At 37.9% G+C, this 18062-nt stretch overlaps 1 protein-coding gene across 1 annotated transcript in view; it reads right to left on the bottom strand.

Annotated features, from left to right (window-relative positions):
* Positions 1 to 18062, bottom strand: part of LOC119655257 (nuclear pore complex protein DDB_G0274915) — a 300753-nt gene that overhangs the window by 198248 nt on the left and 84443 nt on the right. The window contains exon 2 of the mRNA XM_038061053.1: positions 6795 to 6846. The gene's annotated coding sequence lies outside the window, so the exon portion shown is untranslated. The remainder of the gene's footprint in view (positions 1 to 6794; positions 6847 to 18062) is intronic.

Genomic DNA, 18062 nt, shown 5'->3' with positions numbered 1-18062 from the left:
TTGCTTCCCCAATATCACACTTGTCGCCCTTAGCCGTGTCAATCACACGGCATGAGTTCGCCAACAAAGACGATATACTTATCAGCAGGCACGTTACAGGTCTTCATATCGAGAAGCGTCTAGAAAGCATTTTTCTCGGCATCAAGTCGACATTTCTATGGTGCGTATGTGTACACCGCATGTGAATCGTAAGATCAGCTGATATTATGGTGAGATTCATCATGCTTTATGCTTTAATAGCATCGCGGAAACCCTCAGAAATGGCAATGCAAACACCATATTAAGTATGTGAGCTACCAAAATAGAGAATTTTATGGCCATTTTTACAGGGTTCGCGTTCTATGTCGTAGCTTTTGACGAAGTTTCTTGAAGAATGCAAATCTCAGTGCGGCTTTTCCGAAGGGCTCCGGCAAGTTCCTCCGTCTTTCCAGTGAGGGTATCATTATTTTGCGCATAACACGTATTTGTTTTGCTCGGACTAATTTATTTTCGTCCTGACACCGTGCATGCGTCAAGAACCCTTGCCCATTTCTCGATAAGACCGGACCCTGTCCTGCCGCGTTGACTGGGGTGAACATTCTTGCATTCCAAGGTTTTTACTTAAGCTGTCCGCATTATTCATAACGACATCTTACGTCTTTGGCTCTTCGGCCTTCCTATGTACGGCTAGTATGCCTTGAAATTTAAAAATTAAATATCGAATAAAAATGATTAAATACAAATGAGAACGAATAAAAGAAAATAAATACTAAATCCACGATGGATGACTAGAAAAGCATGTTTGCGGGAAGTTTCATAATTGAATTATTTATATATTATCCGATCTCTTATTTATATGATTATTTCAAACTTACAGTACTTCCCCCTGGATCTAAAATACAATCCGGAAGGAAGTATTTTGCTTAATTTGCACAATCATAGAACTACGTGTTTGCTGAAAGCGAAAAAAAAAAATCATTTTGTGGGTCTTGTCTATATTACTCCATTTTATCATAGATTTTCAGTCCAATGTTTCTCGCAGGTGATATCTCAATGGAGGATAGCTTAGTCGGCGTCAGTCAGATACAGCTTCCCCGCGATTACAAGTATGTATATTGGCGTAATTAAATTACTCTGGCATCAAGGAATTTTCATCATTGGAATTCCATGCGAGCAGGAAAGCCTCTAAAGGCATATGGCAACAGCACAATCTGGTGGTAATGGTCTCGTAGGAGAGACTGTGGATCGTACAGAGCGAGTTAGATGAATGAATTCTACTCATAGGCTATTCTCTGCGAATCAGCATTTTAACACCACAGGACGATTAATGGTGATTTCCCCTAACCCCTGTTCTCCTACTGCGGAAACCTGGCAATTCGATATGCTTATGTGTTAGATACTGAATTCATTAAATCATCACCTCCCTTTCTTCATTATTTGCTTTTAAAGGAAACATCATGATCATTTTTACTGACCACACCAGTTATGCTAATATGAGTACGGCAGTGGAATAATTCTAAATTTAGGGCAGGATTTCTGAGTTGGTAAGCTGCGGATTATTTGTTATAGTTATTTGTGGCCTTGTGGCTTGTGCACACAAGATGTGAATATGAACGATGTAGGAAACTAGAGTTCAAAGCAGTTGATGCTCCTTGCTATCTCACCGCAGTTTGAACATTTCTTCATTCCAATAATGATGAAGCGTATTCGGGGCTAATGTTAATCTTGCTGATTTCGGAGGTAATTTGTGAAAGTCCCTGCAAACATTTGCAGAGCTAGGAGTTGAATTTTCAGTGCTTTTATTATGGAGTGTTGATTGAATGACTTTTCTAGAAATTTCTTTCGGAAGGGTCTATAATGTTACCACAAATTCATTTTTCGAGGACGAACATCAGAATCAGAAAGCTGGAGAGCCAAATTAATTCCATAAAGTCACTAGAATCATATAAAGGAAGTCTTTGAGGAGCGCTCTCGGAACAATATTGCTAATCTCGGACGCATGAGAATTAGGAAGATACTGGTGAGCATACTCAGAACAATCTCGTAAAAAAAGAGAAAGAAATTGTTGCACACAAAACTTACGGAATTAATGGCAATAATTCCAAGAAACAAAAACTATTACTAATTTACCCGAAACTATAAAACAATTTTTTCTATATATTTTATTGCCAAGCTTTAATAATCTTTGGGTTAGGTTATTATTTTGTATATTTCGCGTGATGTAAAACCTCATTGATTTCTGATTTCGCCTTTTTATGTCTGAAATGTACGATTCTATATATGAAATCTAATTTTCTTTTCAAAAATATTACCCGCCTTTGAAGTTCTTTGGAGTATTTTATTAAGGAACTCCTTCAAGGACAATCCCAAGCACAGCTGACAAAGGAGGAGGAGTTACTATAGATTGGATAGCCGCGAAACACCCTCCTCAAGGAACCCGTAAAGTATTAATAAAAATATTAACAATTCAATTAATCTATAATATTTTATACACCCAAAAAGGATCGTCAGTTGTTGTTCGTCAATGGGACAACTATCTTGCTGCTGGAAGAGCATATGTCTCTATTAAAAAAAAAATTCCTCTTCAGGTCCTATTCACGTCGTCCGCCACGTCCCAAAGGGGCATCCGGGAGCTGCGGGTAACTGCAAAATCGAGGAACTGGATCGGTGAATGTAAAGGGCTGAAAGCTCCCTTGATCGTAAGAATAGTGGAAAATGTGACGCATTGGACCTCCAATACAGTGAGAAATCTCGGGAAGTTTACAGTAGTGTGTGACCATGACAAAAGAAAATCTGCTTTCTCCCTGGTTAGAGAAACACAAGCTTCCACAGAAGGCAATGATTCCAGAATCATCTACGGTACTACTAAGTAGTTATCAGATGGACGAAAGCCGATCGAGGGATCGGTCAAAGGCGTTTTCTGTATATCATTCACGACAATCAGCGGCTGAAGAAGGTCCCACATTAATATCGAGCAACATCATTGTCGGCTCTGCCATACAATCGATTCTGCTAACCAAAAATAGCGAAAGATCGAGTCACCTAAAAACATGTGGCACAAAACAGTTGAGAAATGCAAGTTTCCGCGAAGTCCAGAAATTGTGTGTTTCTTCTTGATAATTGACATACCCTATATATAAAATAACAAATCGGAAACCGGAAGCTCGGCACTCCAGGTATGAAATGTTTTGTTGAACTAGTAAGAAAGTAAATAAGTAAGTAAGAGTTTTTGGGTACATGATAGTTCCATTTATATAGAACTCGTAGTGTATATACGTCGAATACACCCAATATTCAATTTGATGTGCTAGTGGGAGGGTATATTTTTTTACAAAAGAGATAACCTTGACCTACTGTAACTCGTTTAATAAACGTAGGATTTCCATCAAACTTTCTAGTATTTTGCTTCTTATTAGAACCTATTTTATTTTACGAATTTATGGTGATATAGGAGTCGCAGTAAATTCCTAAAATATACTAATACGGATAATATTTCGGAGTCTAGATACCACATACATTGACCATCATATTTTTTAGATTTTTCGGTTGAGAAACAGAAAGGGTCCTTGAAGTAACATCATTCTCACGGCGGATCACACACGGCGAACTATAAAATCTGCTGAGTCCACGTTAAGATTAAAACACCCGAAACAAAGGCTTCAACACGACCAGCTAAACATCACTGTTGGTAGAATATCCATCGTTGAAGGTTAAAAGACATTGCCCGGCAAAGCCTGAGTGTTTAAAAAACTACAAGCTTCAAAAATTACAGCGTACCTAGTGGAAAACAAAGTATTTCAGCAGCATTAGTTCGTCTCTGAGATATGGAATGCACTGAAGACTAGAAGGCGTTGCTTCCTGGACCTGGCGCAAGGGTTCAACAAATTCTGGCACGAAGGTGTGATTTTAAAAATAAAGAAGTTGCTTTCCAGCTTTCATCATTTCTCCCAAGCTGCAGTGTCCCAAGATACCGTCCTAGGGCCGACACTTTATCTCATCTAAATTTCGAACTGTCAACTGGCCCTGATTTCACAACCTCAAAATTTCCAGATGATACTGTCATTTTAGGTACCCACTCTGACTTTCAGTTTGCATTAGAAAATTTATAATTAGAACGAATTGAAAACTGGTTTACAACAGAACAGAGCAGAATGATGTAAAATATCTCACCTGGAGTGACATGTAGGACACATGTCGAGACAAAAGCATTGCAAAGCTAAACCCAAAACAAGTCGGAAAGCCGGAAACACAGTGCTTCAGGTATAAAGGTTTTGTCATCATCTTATGCGAGGAACTTCCTAAGTCCGTTTTCCTTTTCGCAGATAGTTACAAATTCAAAATATTCCTTCATATATGTATTTCCAAACTTTCAGATATATGTACACATTGAAGGCATAAATATTATGCTCATGTTAAATGAACATTGTCTATTACCGCATACTGATGCACATGCGTAGACTAAAACTCACTGAGGAAAAGGACAATTGATCCTCGAAATTCCGGTATATGAGCAATAAAAACTTGTTATTCGGCATTTAAAAAACAAATTTCAACTTTTTCTTTTTAGTTTCTTCCTCCTACAATAAAATAAAAAACAACATACATAGCAGAAGAAATTGAGGTCGATATACATATATCCATCTGGATGGAACACTACCCACCAAAAATTCTTGTGTCTATTCGGTTTCGATGGCAAGATGGAGGTGATCCCATCAAACGCTGCCTTACGCCTCTACCCTGAGGAACAGTGTGACTGAAATCGGCTACGGGTGGCATTTTGCTCTATTTTTGTTTAATTCAAAACCCGACAAGCGTATGAATTATTTATTGTTGTTTGAAGGCGCCAGGTTTGCACCTGAGCCTGCCATCTAGTTGCTGCTCAAGTTAGTGCAGCCCGTTGTTAATAGATCTCAGAACCATTGGAATATAATGAATTCACATGGAATACCATAGTTTGGTCTTCTATAAGTTTGTCAGTAATGGCTGGATTGCCTTCAAACTTTCCAGAATTGTGCCTCATATTATCATTTATACTGATGCGTACTTCTAGAATGGACTGTTGAACTGTTATTATTAACATTATTTTAGTAGATATTGAAATGGGATGTATTTTGAGACCTAGATTCTGTATCGATGCATTACTGGGATTTTAGATTATTCGGTTGCATATGTTCTGAGAACGAGACGTGTTTTATTTTGGGCACACAATTGGAGTTCGCATAACCCTATCTTTCACCCAATATTGCCTTCGTTTGATACCCTACATTACCATATTCTGTGGAAAAAATGTTGTTCGCATATATGAGGACGCTCCCTTAAACACAACACAACATTCGTTGCAACAAATTTCGTGATGATTGCTCCAGCCGATTCGGAGTAAATCTCGGATAAACAGACATTGAACAAAACACACAAAACCTTAAAAAGCATGAACTGACTTCTTGAAAAAAGCACAACCAGGACTTGAGTACAAACTCCTACTTTATCAAGCCGCCATAATGACAATCTGGATTTTCGCAACTCAGGTCTGAGATTCAGCGTGCATATCTGAATATCGAATTGCTGCAGAGAACCCAGTCCATTGAATTACGAATGATCACCGGTTCACCTTGGGATATGAAAAACATAAACATTTAAAGAGATTTCAAAATTGTGACAATAACAAGCGAGCTTTTATTCCAGATAATAAGATACAAAGGAAGATTAGCTTCCCAATCTAACCCCCTAATTAGAAGGAGCCAATAGCTGTTTGAAAAAATTGAAGTTTCTGAAAGAACAAGAATTGAGAAAGGTGCAGGTACACGAAACATTTGAACATCTGCATAGACTCCAAAGTTGCAACGATAGGAGAGGAGAGCTCAACCTAAATAACAAATTCACTTTAGTTGTAATGAAAAATCTTCTAAAATATGATTTTTTCTAAAACATGTTGGTTGGTGATACACCTTATTATCCCCTATTTCTTTGGATTCTGAGCAAATCGATCATGGAGTAGGTGATAAGACTGAATTAGCGTAGATTCTATCAGGTCGATGGGGTTATTCACCCCATAACCCTCCTCTCAGATGTTCCATATGTTACTCTTCGAGCAGACAATTTGCCGGTTATTTCATATGTAACTCTTCGAGCGGAACGGCAAATATTAGTGTTTTAATCAACGAAAACTTGATAGTGTTTCACCCAGTGAATCATTAGAAAGCAAATTGCACGAAATTCATAATTTGAAATAATTTAGCTTTTTGTATCAACGCGATGAAATTACCACTTCGAATCACTAGTTTGAAATCATTCATAAGATAGCAACATTTTCCAACTTTGCTTCTTATAATTGGCGGCACGAGTGCTTTTTGATAATTAGTGAGAGCTCTTCTACTGCCTGTTGAAGTAATTTTTTCATATTTTCCAAAAATATAAAAAAAATGTTTATCCAATAGCGATGATAAGATCAACATTAAGGCTATAAAATTTACTGAAATTACAATACTCCCAGCTGTAGACATTCGACACCAACAAACAGCTATTTATAAAAATAAACAGAGGCACACTCTACTGAATACAATTCCATTTCTTTGAAAAAATATAATAAGATAATATAACGTTTGAAACTAGCGATTACCACAACCTGGAAAATTTTCCAGAACGAGAAAGATCTGACAACTTCGAAACCAGTAAAGTGCCTACTGAATGACAAAAATTCCGTAAATAGCCTGTTTTCCAGATGAAAGAACCACTCGAATAACACTCAGAATTGCAAATTCTTCCTCTATTAGGCTCCGTGGCGAGAAATAACAAATAGGATCGGAAAAGATATTTACCTTTGAAACGTGTGTTGGTTACATTCATTAAGAAATGCCAATGTGTATTATTCTGAAATGAAGAAAGAAATGCAATGAGAAACCACAACGAAAATCATTTATATGTAGAATGTAGAGTAGAGTTATAAAATGATTTATGTACATATAATCGTAAAATGAATCTGAGTCTGGGATTTCAATCTTTTTTCATAATACCCTCGTTAATAGATATCGTAATCTTTAGCTCCGCGCCCTTCTCTATCAAAAGCAGTGTGGTGCGCATACGTAATGGGAAGAGCTTCAGCGCTGAACACTCAGACCGTATTGAACAGAATATCTCAGATTCCTTTACAAATCGCGCCATTATTCCCCGTTAGTGGGTGTAGTGCTATCCGTTGCGATTGGACTATCTCGGCACCTAAAATAGGGAGGGCAGTTGGGAAATGCTTCAAGGATTCCGCTTCCTCGTTACAGGATGTACGAGTAATACTCGTATTCCAGCTAATAAGTAATGATCAGTAGAAATTCTTTCGTGCACTTTCTTCTGTTTCCCGACAGGGCAAACTTTACAGGATATTTATTTGGTTTGGATAGGAAGGATTTGGGGATCCTAACCGCATTTAGACTCTTCTATTTACCCTTATAGGATTCTTGTCTAATGTTGTTGCCATTAATTGCTCATAGAAGCACATGTACTTCGACATCAGTCATGAAAAAACCCATATATCGCCTTTATGTGAGATGTTCCACAACCTTGTTCTGGTGTCCAGTTATATCGTAATTGTAAGTGACCTTTCGTAACACTTTCGTGTCGCAGAACCTGCTAATTCTTTCTTGTCTGGTTTTATTATCTGTTCCTACCGGGACCAAAGGAAATTTGACCAATTTTAATTAATCAAAAAAAAAACAAGTTGGGAGACCGGAAGTTCGGCATCCATCTTATTGAATCTTGGCGAGAGTCATCTACAAAAGACGCCTGCCCATCGTCGACGCCAGCAATGGTTTGTCGGAACGCCAGTTTGGTTTCCGACGGGCCCACTCTACGGTGGACGTAATTAACATGGTGGTAAACCTGACAAAAGGTGCACTGATTTCTGGCGCCTGCTGTGCCGTGTTGGCGCTGGATGCCAAAAACGCATTCAACTCGGCCAACTGGAACAGAATTAAAGGGGTGTTGGCTGACATAGACGTCCCCGGATATTTAGCGAATTTGGTGAAAAAATACCTTTCAGAGAGGACTCTCTGGTACGGGACGGACGACCCCAAAGAATACATTGTCACAGCCGGGGTACCACAGGCATCGATACTTGGTACTGTTGTGGAATATCATGTATAATGGGGTGTTTGCTCTTCCCGCCCCAGAGGGAACTACGATTGTCGGCTCTGCTGACAACCTAACTGTGATTGTTCCAGCAAAACACCCAGAAGATGTAGTTTGGTCCGCACTCATACAAATGCAGGAGGAGTTTGTGAAGGAGCAAAACGCAAATAGGAGAAGGACGAGTGTCTACGGGCAAACCTACCCCGGGAAGTATCATAATACCTAAATGGTGGTCCCGCGGGGCTGGAGGGACAAAGAAAAGTCTCATTGAACACTACCCGCAAATTTTATAAGCATATACGTATACACACACATGCCTGTCTCTAGTAATTCAATGATATTCAAATAACTAAAAAAAAACTAAAAAAGAAAAGTGAAAGTGTCTCCATGCACCCCGCCATTCATGTAAGTTCACGTCATACACGTCCTAGAATGCAATAAATTTACATGAAACGCAATACTTTGACTTCCAGTAACTTTGTTAATAATAGTTGGATTGATTGATGAACTTAAGGGGAGTTTTCGGATAAATTTCTAAAACATGATAATAAACTATTAACTTTATTTGTGCAGATATCGGAACAGGATGTATTTCGAGGTGTAGATTTTATATAGATGCATCACTGCGACCTTTTGCAGGTTTTTCGGTTTAATATGTTCTGAGAACGAGACTTGTTTCACCTTTTGAGACACACATTTTGAGCCCTCACACCCCTATGTTTCATCTAATGTCAGAAATAAAATCAGATTCAAAAAGTACTAATTGATTTGATACCCCACATGACCATACTCTGTGGAAAAAATGTTACACCCCCTTCGCATGTACGGGGAGCCCCCCTTCAAACTCAACACAAAATGGTACGATTTGCTGCGTGTAAAGAGATATACAGACCACATTTTCTCACCAAATTTCGTAACAATCGGTTCAGCAGTTTCGAAGTAAATCCGGACATACAAACGGTCAGACAGACTGACGGACATTGAATCGATTTTAATAAGATTTTGCTTCACACAAAACCTAGAAGTTCGTTAACCTTGATTTGAAAATTTTAAAGCCCGCTTGCTTTGAGGATGAACAGATGATTGAAACAAACTGAAAATTGATTTCCTGGATACTTTCCATGAATAATTTATACTAACTCTGTGTCTTTCGCAGTTTCTCCTTAACATTTTGAACTCTGGTTGTTCTATTATGACATGACATAAAATTAGTAAAAATTCTTACATGTTATTTTACCACACTTCAAGTGAATTTCCTCAATGTTGTTTTTAATCGAATTTAATGAGAGAAATTTTTGCTCTGATAGGCTCTTATTGCGAAACGAAAAAAACCCAGTGGTTGCTAGAACTTTCCAAACCCTAGTGTGACCTCTATAATGCTTTGCAGATGCAAAATTTTTGGATTACTGCGCTCGGTTTTCGCCAGACATTTCCTTGATATCATTTCTTAAGAGATTATCTCAGTACCAAAAATTTTTTTTCAAGAATGTATTTTGAAGAAAATGGGATGTACGAAAACTTTTATCCCTAATTGTCCATCTCTTGTCACAGCGCTGCGAACAATTAAAAAATAAGTCATTCGTGAAGGTTTTGATTTATTCTTGATCAGAGACTTCACTGAGGTCAATACCCATAGTCTAACCACTTCCAAAATTTTACTTCCTGCTTTGTAGTTGATGTGGTATCACTTTTTGAGAAAAGTGATATTACATAGTAATATCCTAAACGTCACCTTTGATTATCTGAACGGTACATGTGATGGTATATCACCAACTACTCAAATTACCCTCGTCAGCCGATACCAAAAAATATTACTTATTACTAGATTGATATTTACTCTGAATTTGTCACATCTGCAGGAAAAGTACGGTAGCGCCAAATGGATATGAATGGAGAAGAGAAAAACGAAAGATTCCCATTTACTACAGTAAAATATTTTCACATGTAAAGATCAGGGAATCATGATTTTTGCGAACCAGCATTACTTTTTACTTAGAAAGATATACATTTGTTACAGCTTTGCCCGGCATTGCAAAGAATCCCCAAAGCTGAAAGTTATCATCATACGTAAACCAGAAATCATTTTTTAAGATCACAGCCAGTCAGGGAACCATAGCATAGCATTTGTACTAGGAAGAACGGTGTGAACGATATATTATAATATTACTCGATGATGTTTAGTATTATCTTGTGATTACTTATCACAATTATCATCACTTCTCTATCGAGTGGTAATGCGATGATGTTGAGACGATAAGTGATTTGATGTTCGGATCGCTTTCAATGATGATAATGTGATAGTCAAAATGATATCGCTTGTATGATATTACCCACATCTGTGTTTTACAGTGAGAGTTGAGAATTATTTAGCAAGTGTGCTGAGTTCACTGAAAAGAGATACAAATAAGTCGAAACCCGGAAACTCGGCGTTTCTGGTAAGAACGGCTTTGTAGATTTCAAAGTGAGAATATTTGTTTAAAAGATGATTCCATTTGTCTTTTAGTTAGTGGGTTATATTGTGTATAATATGATCCTGACACCCTATGCTGCCTTATGGTACTAATATTTACCTACTTTGACTTTATTAACAATAGTACGATTCCAATTTAACTATCCAGTGTAATACTCTGTTTTTTGATGTAATTCTAGCATAAATTTAATGATAATATACTATTATAAACTCAGTTTGAAAAGAGACCGGTAAGAATGGGTCACTGAAAGAAACGGCCACTTTTCAACCCCCGCCCTCTTCCTTGTTCATTAAATATCGAGACTGCGACTGGCTTCGAAAAGCACTAATCAAGACCTTTCATTTGATACCTCCCTTTAAATTCCACGTAGAACGATGTAACTCACGTATGCGTAGAAGTTCATAGGTCCCACTTTCCCACCAAATTTGGCATCAATCGGTATAAACGCTTCGTAAATGTTAGATTCCAACAAAAATTTGTTCCTGGTATCCTCAATCAACTTCCAATTCCTATATTGAAATATAACTTATCAATTTTAGCAAACAAAACTTCAGCTAGAAACGCCATAAGAAAAACGTGCACTAGTTACAGTATTTGTGCGATATTTCTGTGAAAACAAGCTAAGTCAAGAAACTGAAATAGGTTTCGGAAGGGAATTTGACTGCAAGACTGAATGGTTTATAAGAGCAGACTTTTTAGAAAGGTCAACAGCCTTTTTATGGATAAATTTCTATAACCGCAGTTTTTTTTCAATGAGGAGATGAAATGTTTTGAATGGAGTCTTAGTTTTGAAACCGAATACGAAACGGGTGGCGAGGGGTTCATAAAGAGCCACTTAAATTAAGGGACCATTCTCAGAAACTATCCACTAGAAAAATCTGAAAAAAATCAACACGACGCCTCTATGTGATATCTACGCTCAGAAATGACTTCAATACCTATACTGCTCAAATAAAATTAATAATAGTATATTGATATATTTTCAAAATTTAATGCGAACCCCCCTAAGTTCATCCTAGATCCGTAAAATTTTGCATTATTATAGGCTTTAATATGAGGCAGCATACTGGAGAGTTTAGTAGCAATCCTACTATTATTAACAAAGTTACAGTAGGGCCTTTTCTGCGGCCAATTTGTACTCTTTAAGTGATAAAATGTTAGTACCACATCGAATTGAATATTGGGTATGCTCAACGTATATACTCTACCAGTTGTATATAAAACAAATCATCGTACACCAAAAGATTATCACATAAAAGATCAACAAAACCTTCCAAATCTGAAGGGCTGAGCTTCTGATTTCTGACTTGTTTAAGCTTAAACAATTGTGTAGAAGGAAACGAAAAATTAGAATAAACATTGAATTCTGGAAATGAATTCGGAACCTTTCTTTCCTTGCATCGCTGCAAGTAGGTTAGAGGGGGGGAGGGTATCCGAAAGGGGTCATTTACTTCGAGGACTTCTACTAGGAAGCTCATCTTCATTAACGGCCCAAGAACTGATATTCGGTCTAGGGATGCCTTAAAAGGGGCTTCCAAACATCTCGGTTTTGCGCAGAAGTCCAAATCGACATTCCTAAAAGCTGTCTGCCAGGTGTCCGAGAAATACATGAGGACTGGCATGATCATTGTCTTGTACAGTAAGAGCTTTGACCCTATGGTGAGATAGCAAAATGGTTTTTGTAAGCTGAAATAGGCTCTGTTGGAAACCAACAACGATGCGCGGATTTAATCGTCGTAGCTGTTATCGGTTGTGATTTTCCACCCTAGATAGGAGAAATTTTCAACGATCTGGAAGCCGTAGTCTCCTATCTTTATTGTCCTCATTTGACCAGTATGATTTGAGGTTGCCGCTCTTTTGTTTTTTGGTGCTGACCTTACCACCATTTACTCCGTCTTGTCTTCATTAATCTTCAGCCCAAGATGGATGAAAGCAGATTGTCCATCTCTGGTTGTTCTTTCCATGATTTCGATATCATCAGCGTAGGCAAGTAGTCGGGTGGGCTTAAAGAGGATAGTGCCTCTCTCATTATACCACAGCATCATGGACCACTTTCTTTAGGGCTACGTTAAAAAGAGTGAATGATAGGGCATTCCCTTGTCTTAGACCGTCGTTGATGTTTAATGATCCCGAGGGTGATGCTGCTAACTTCACCTGGGCTCACACATTGGTCAAGGTCAGCCCAGTCAGTCTTATCAATTTTCTCGGGATACCGAATGATGGGAAACTACCAAACCGAAAAACTTAAAAAAATTGTAATGATCCATCTACTGGTATCTACGCTGAAATACTACTAATATTACTCTGCTCAAATAAAGTTAATAACAATATATTATTATATGTTGAACATTTACTACGAACGATATAGGTTTGAAATCCTGCTATTATTAACAAACGTATAGTAAATTTGCCTTCGTAGTAGTAATTTGATTACTACCCCCTAAGAAAACAAGTCGGAATACCGGAAGCTGGCGCTTCGGCTATAAAGGCTTTGCGTTCATCACATGTGAGAAACTTTATCATTTTTCCATTCGTATGTGGCTAAAAGGCCAAAATATTCCTTCATATTTTTTCCAAACTGCAAGAAATACATACATAATACAGACGTAGATATTATGCTCGCGCCAAACAAACAAACATTGGCAATTACTAAATACTGTATTTTTTATGCATGTATATAAATTGATCGCACAACCATTTTCCATTTACTTCGTGCATAAGAGTATACATATGTATATATAAAGTACGTATATTGAATACCGCTTGTTCAAGATATAAATATATCTCTCTGAATTATGCACCCCCCCCCCAAGCCTCATTTACATATACATATATCTGTCTGGAGTAATTGATATTGATATATAAATTATTAAAACACTAAAACGAAATGCGAGCTTCGATTCACGTCAACTCATTTTGTTGTACTCGTTTTAGAATGTATGAAATTCACACAGAATGTAAAAGTTCCGCCTTCTATAACTTTGTTAATAATAGTTGGATTTCCTTCCTTCCTGTTATCCATTATGCAACTGCCAAATTTTGTGCTTCTAGCATGAAGTAAGGAGGGTTTCTGACTAAATTTCTAAAATATACTAATATACTATTATTCATTTTATTTTGCAGATATGGGAATGGGATATATTTTGAGGCCTAGATTTTACTGTGATTGTTTCAGATTTTTCGGTTGGATAGCTTCTGGGAACGAGACTTGTTACAGTTTTTAGTGGTGATATTTTGACCCTTCACTTCCCTATATTTCACTCAATATCAAATATGGGACCAGTTTCAAAAAGTACTAATTGAACCCTTTCGTTTGATACCTCACATGGCCACATTCTGTGAAAAAAATGTTGTACCCTCCATTCATATATATGGGGAGTCCCCCATAAGCTTAACACAAAATGGCGCCGCTTACTGTATGTACACAACAGCCAACAGAGCACACACTCCCATCAATTTTCGTGACAATTAGTCTAGCCGTTTCCGTTATATCTACTATATATTTTTCATTGCTTCGTCTTTAAGTAGATTTGGGTGCAACATTCCGTATCTAGAAGCTAAATTATCTTGCTAATCTTCTACTCGATTTTTGACGATTCGGATTTTGACAAATTTGTTAAAATATATCTTAGAACTAAAAGAATTTTTTGTTTAGTTAATGTCTACTTGGGTGTTAATTGTCGTGATCAAGTTATGGCTATTTTCGTGGAGGTTATAAATATCTCTTCTGTTTTCATCGTCCACTGCTCCGAATAGCCATTTTTGAGCTAGTCCTACCACTTTTGTAAGTTCTATTGGGGGTGAGTGTCTTGACTTTATTTATCAAATGCTCTAATTCTGTTGATATCAAGTCTTTGGGGTGTTTGTCTAATCCTTCACTGGTGTTCTTGAATTTAGTAGTTACACCGAAAATGTCAGCTAAATTTGCCAGATGAATTATAATGTTAGTATTTATAACTACTTCAGCTTTGCTTGCTCGGCAATATTGTAGATGTTAAGTAGAGAATTCACTGGGGTGGTTATCATTAGTGTCTTCATCATCTAATGAATAGCTGTTAATTTCGTATTAATATTAATAATCGAAGTAAGTAATTTGTGAGATAAAAATAGTGTTATTTAACCTGGTACTGATGTTCAGAGATAATGAAAGTATTTTAATAAAAATTTAAAAGAATCGGCTAAGTTCATAGCATGTAGTATTTGTAAGATAATTTGCTTTCGGAACTGTTGCATATCTTGCTGTAGAAACGAAATTTTGTTTTTTTGAGATATACTCCGCAAACATACAAGCATATTTGCTTTCCACAATCACTTTCGTCTGTTTGACGTGGTATATTTACAAGATTTTCTTTTGTAAATATTGTCGTATCCAAGGGTTCTTCGCGTTTGTCCCAAGATTCTTCCTTTAGGTAGTTCTCTAAAACCATTTGATGTTGATGAGCAGTCTCCCACAGCACTATTGCGTCAGGTGCTTGGCGCACGTCGGAACATTCGAAGGTTGGTCCTCTGTAGTCGACAGATGTAACTTCCACTTTGAAGTTGCTCGCATCTGGGTAACCTCTTTCTATCATTTTCTCTACCTCTTCCAGATCCCTTATTTCAAGGGTGCACATGGATTCTAGGCTGGAAACCATTCCTTTCTCTCGGGATTGTCTCGTAGAACGAACTCTCCTTACCGGCTTTCGACCCAAGCTCGACAAGCATATCGCCAGTCCGAGTCCCAGCGTCTTCTGGCTTGTAGTTGCTACAGATTTCTCGAATAACTTACCCAAAAGATCTCCATTCGTTTGGTTTAATGGGAGTGGCTCTGAACGTGATTTGATCCTCCTCTTTTTCTTCGGCGCTGATGTGGTCACTGTCACTGCCGTTACTATTCAACTTACATTGCTGTTATTGAATTTTCTCCTTTTTTCGACCCTGCTTGGTCCGTTTGATTACCACCTCTTGGAATTCTTCTTGCTGTGTCCTTGTCGGCAGATACACGTTGGTTTTCCTCACCTCCTTTTATCGATTCTTTGTTCTCCTTCTGGTGGATAGAGGGCACCGCGTTTTGTGCAACTGGGAGTTGCGCTAGCAATTTGTTTTTTCCTCAACGCCTATTTGGCAATAAGGTTCAGCAGCTGTTCCATCCCCATTATGTCATTTCTAACAACCATAGAGATGTTTCGTGGGACGATGATAGCAGCCTTTATTTCTCGTAGGACCATTCCGCACTTCTTGGATGTCATTTCTTCTTCTAGCCTGGTCATTCGGACAAAGGGGTGTCACGCAGCTCGAGGTTTGCCATCATTTTCCGACCCAGATGACGTCCTTCCTTTTTGGCCACTAGGAATCTTAGCCTCTACGTTATTTCTGTTGTTCTTGTTGATGTTGTCATTGCAGTTTGGTTTCCAGCTGCAAGCCGACATCTCCGCTAGAAAGTGCATTCCTCTTAAATGGTCCCCGTGATTATCTGTGCGAGCAAGGAGGTCATCCTTGGCTGTGATACAAATAATTATGGGAGTTTGTGTTCAGAACCAGGATCAAGGGCTAGTTAGCAGCCCGTCTCAACTAAGCCTGCACTGCCAACTTAATGGTGTCACAGCTTTGAACGTATTTGCAGTTGTAACATTAACCTGAAACCCGTTTCCACAAGATGTCACCCTGGTGTAGTAAGGTAACAGAATGCCATAGTTGTCAGCTCACGTACAACCTGTTTCGAATTGCTTGCTAAATCATAAATCCCTGTCATGCCGGGTTGTCGTCATTATCGCTGCTCACGTTAGTTCACCACCAGATTCGTTATTCAATTCGGGAAAGTATGCAGTATTCTCATCATTTCTGTGTCTCACGTCATTATCTTAGCATTGTGTTCCTGAACCATAACGGATTAGGTCTAAAAATTATTTTAAAAACAAGCCTGTGCTGCTAGAAGGCTATTTGATCTACTCCAGTGAACCGAGAATATTGCTAGCATCAACCACGAAACTTGAATTCTTTTAAACCCCCTCCCCCTAGCATTCACTTGGCGAAGATATCTTTCATTGCAATTAGTCTTGTAGGTCAGGAAATCGAGCGTGATCAAACCGTTCTTTTTGTTTTGCCTTCCGTCCTGCGGCTAAACATGAACCAGCTTCATGCGCCTTAGTGTTCAGTAAATGACTCCAATTCATCGCAAATACCATGAAAGAGATTAAGGGGGTCATCCCGTGTGAATTTTTTTTAGCATCAATTGTATCTAGATATAGTGTAGAATATATGGGCAAAATGATTTTTTGATATTCGGAGTCGTTCGGAAATTATAGTGTTAAACACGTGATAAGTCACATGCCAGATTTATGTCGACCGCCGTAATAAAGCTCATATTTATCGGTCCGAATGACGTTCGAATGACTTCGCTAAAAGGACAAGAATTGAAACCAAGGCTGTACATGTGCTTCTTGAAGAAACCGAAGGTTTATGGACTAGGTATAGCAGATTAATGGTCAGTTAAGATTTTGTGGCTAAAAATCACATTCTACTTTTTAAATGCGTTTTTCTCGAAACTGCATGTTGAAAATCGGTTGCCACCATAGCCCAAAATCTATCCAAAGAAATTCTTTGAAATTTTCGCGACTTATTCAGAACATATTTCTACGGTCCGCAAACTAGGATAATTGCGATTCATTCAGTAATTTTTTTTATTCATTGAAGAAGCCGTAAAACAAACACCAAAATTCGCAAAAAAAATTTAACACGGCACCAAAAATTTACCTTTTAATATTTTTAATAATCCTAGTTTGCGGACTGTAGTCTGTACGTTGAAATGCCGTTTACTTTTTTCTCTAAGATGATCGCAGCGCCCCCTAGCGTGGCAACAGAAAACACCCTTTTTGGGAGATGGATGTATAGATTGTCCTGTATTTCACTAACTATGCCATCGGGATGAAAAAATTACTTTGCACGCTCAAGATATTAATAAATCTATGGTGAAAAATTCGTATTTGTATCTCTATCCAGTTCTATAGAAAAAATTTCTAAAAAAAGCCAAAAAAACGGCCTTCACACGGGATGACCCCCTTAAGAAAGTAAAGAAGGCTCATCCACCTATCAACATCTTTGCATCTCACTGTTCATTTCAACGTTATCCTGTTTGTGGCCGTCAGATGTTCAGATTTTGCTGCTCCTTAGCAGACATTGTTTTCTCTAAAAAGCGAACATTTACAAGTAAATAAGTATAATTTAAACAAATGTATAATACGATGTCCGTCCCTAAATTTCCCGGGCAAATTAAAAGTGAAGTCAAAACCAAATATTTTCACACACAGTGGATTTATTTTATTGAACATTGTTTATGTTCATTATTAATGAGATTCTGGTTCATTTTCATCATTATCACACTTAAACGACGAACATAAACAACCATGACGAAATGGAAGCCGTCATGCCGATAAAGAGAAGCTAGATTTCGAGAAATTCGTATGCCAACAAAGCAAGACTGACTTTTTTGGTTTGCTGACATTTTATATCCTTTAATGG

This window comes from Hermetia illucens, chromosome 4, assembly GCF_905115235.1.
Source record: "Hermetia illucens chromosome 4, iHerIll2.2.curated.20191125, whole genome shotgun sequence".
Taxonomy (NCBI): Eukaryota; Metazoa; Arthropoda; class Insecta; order Diptera; family Stratiomyidae; genus Hermetia; species Hermetia illucens.
Note: the sequence above shows the minus strand (reverse complement) of the source record. Positions and strands in the feature narration are given on the sequence as shown.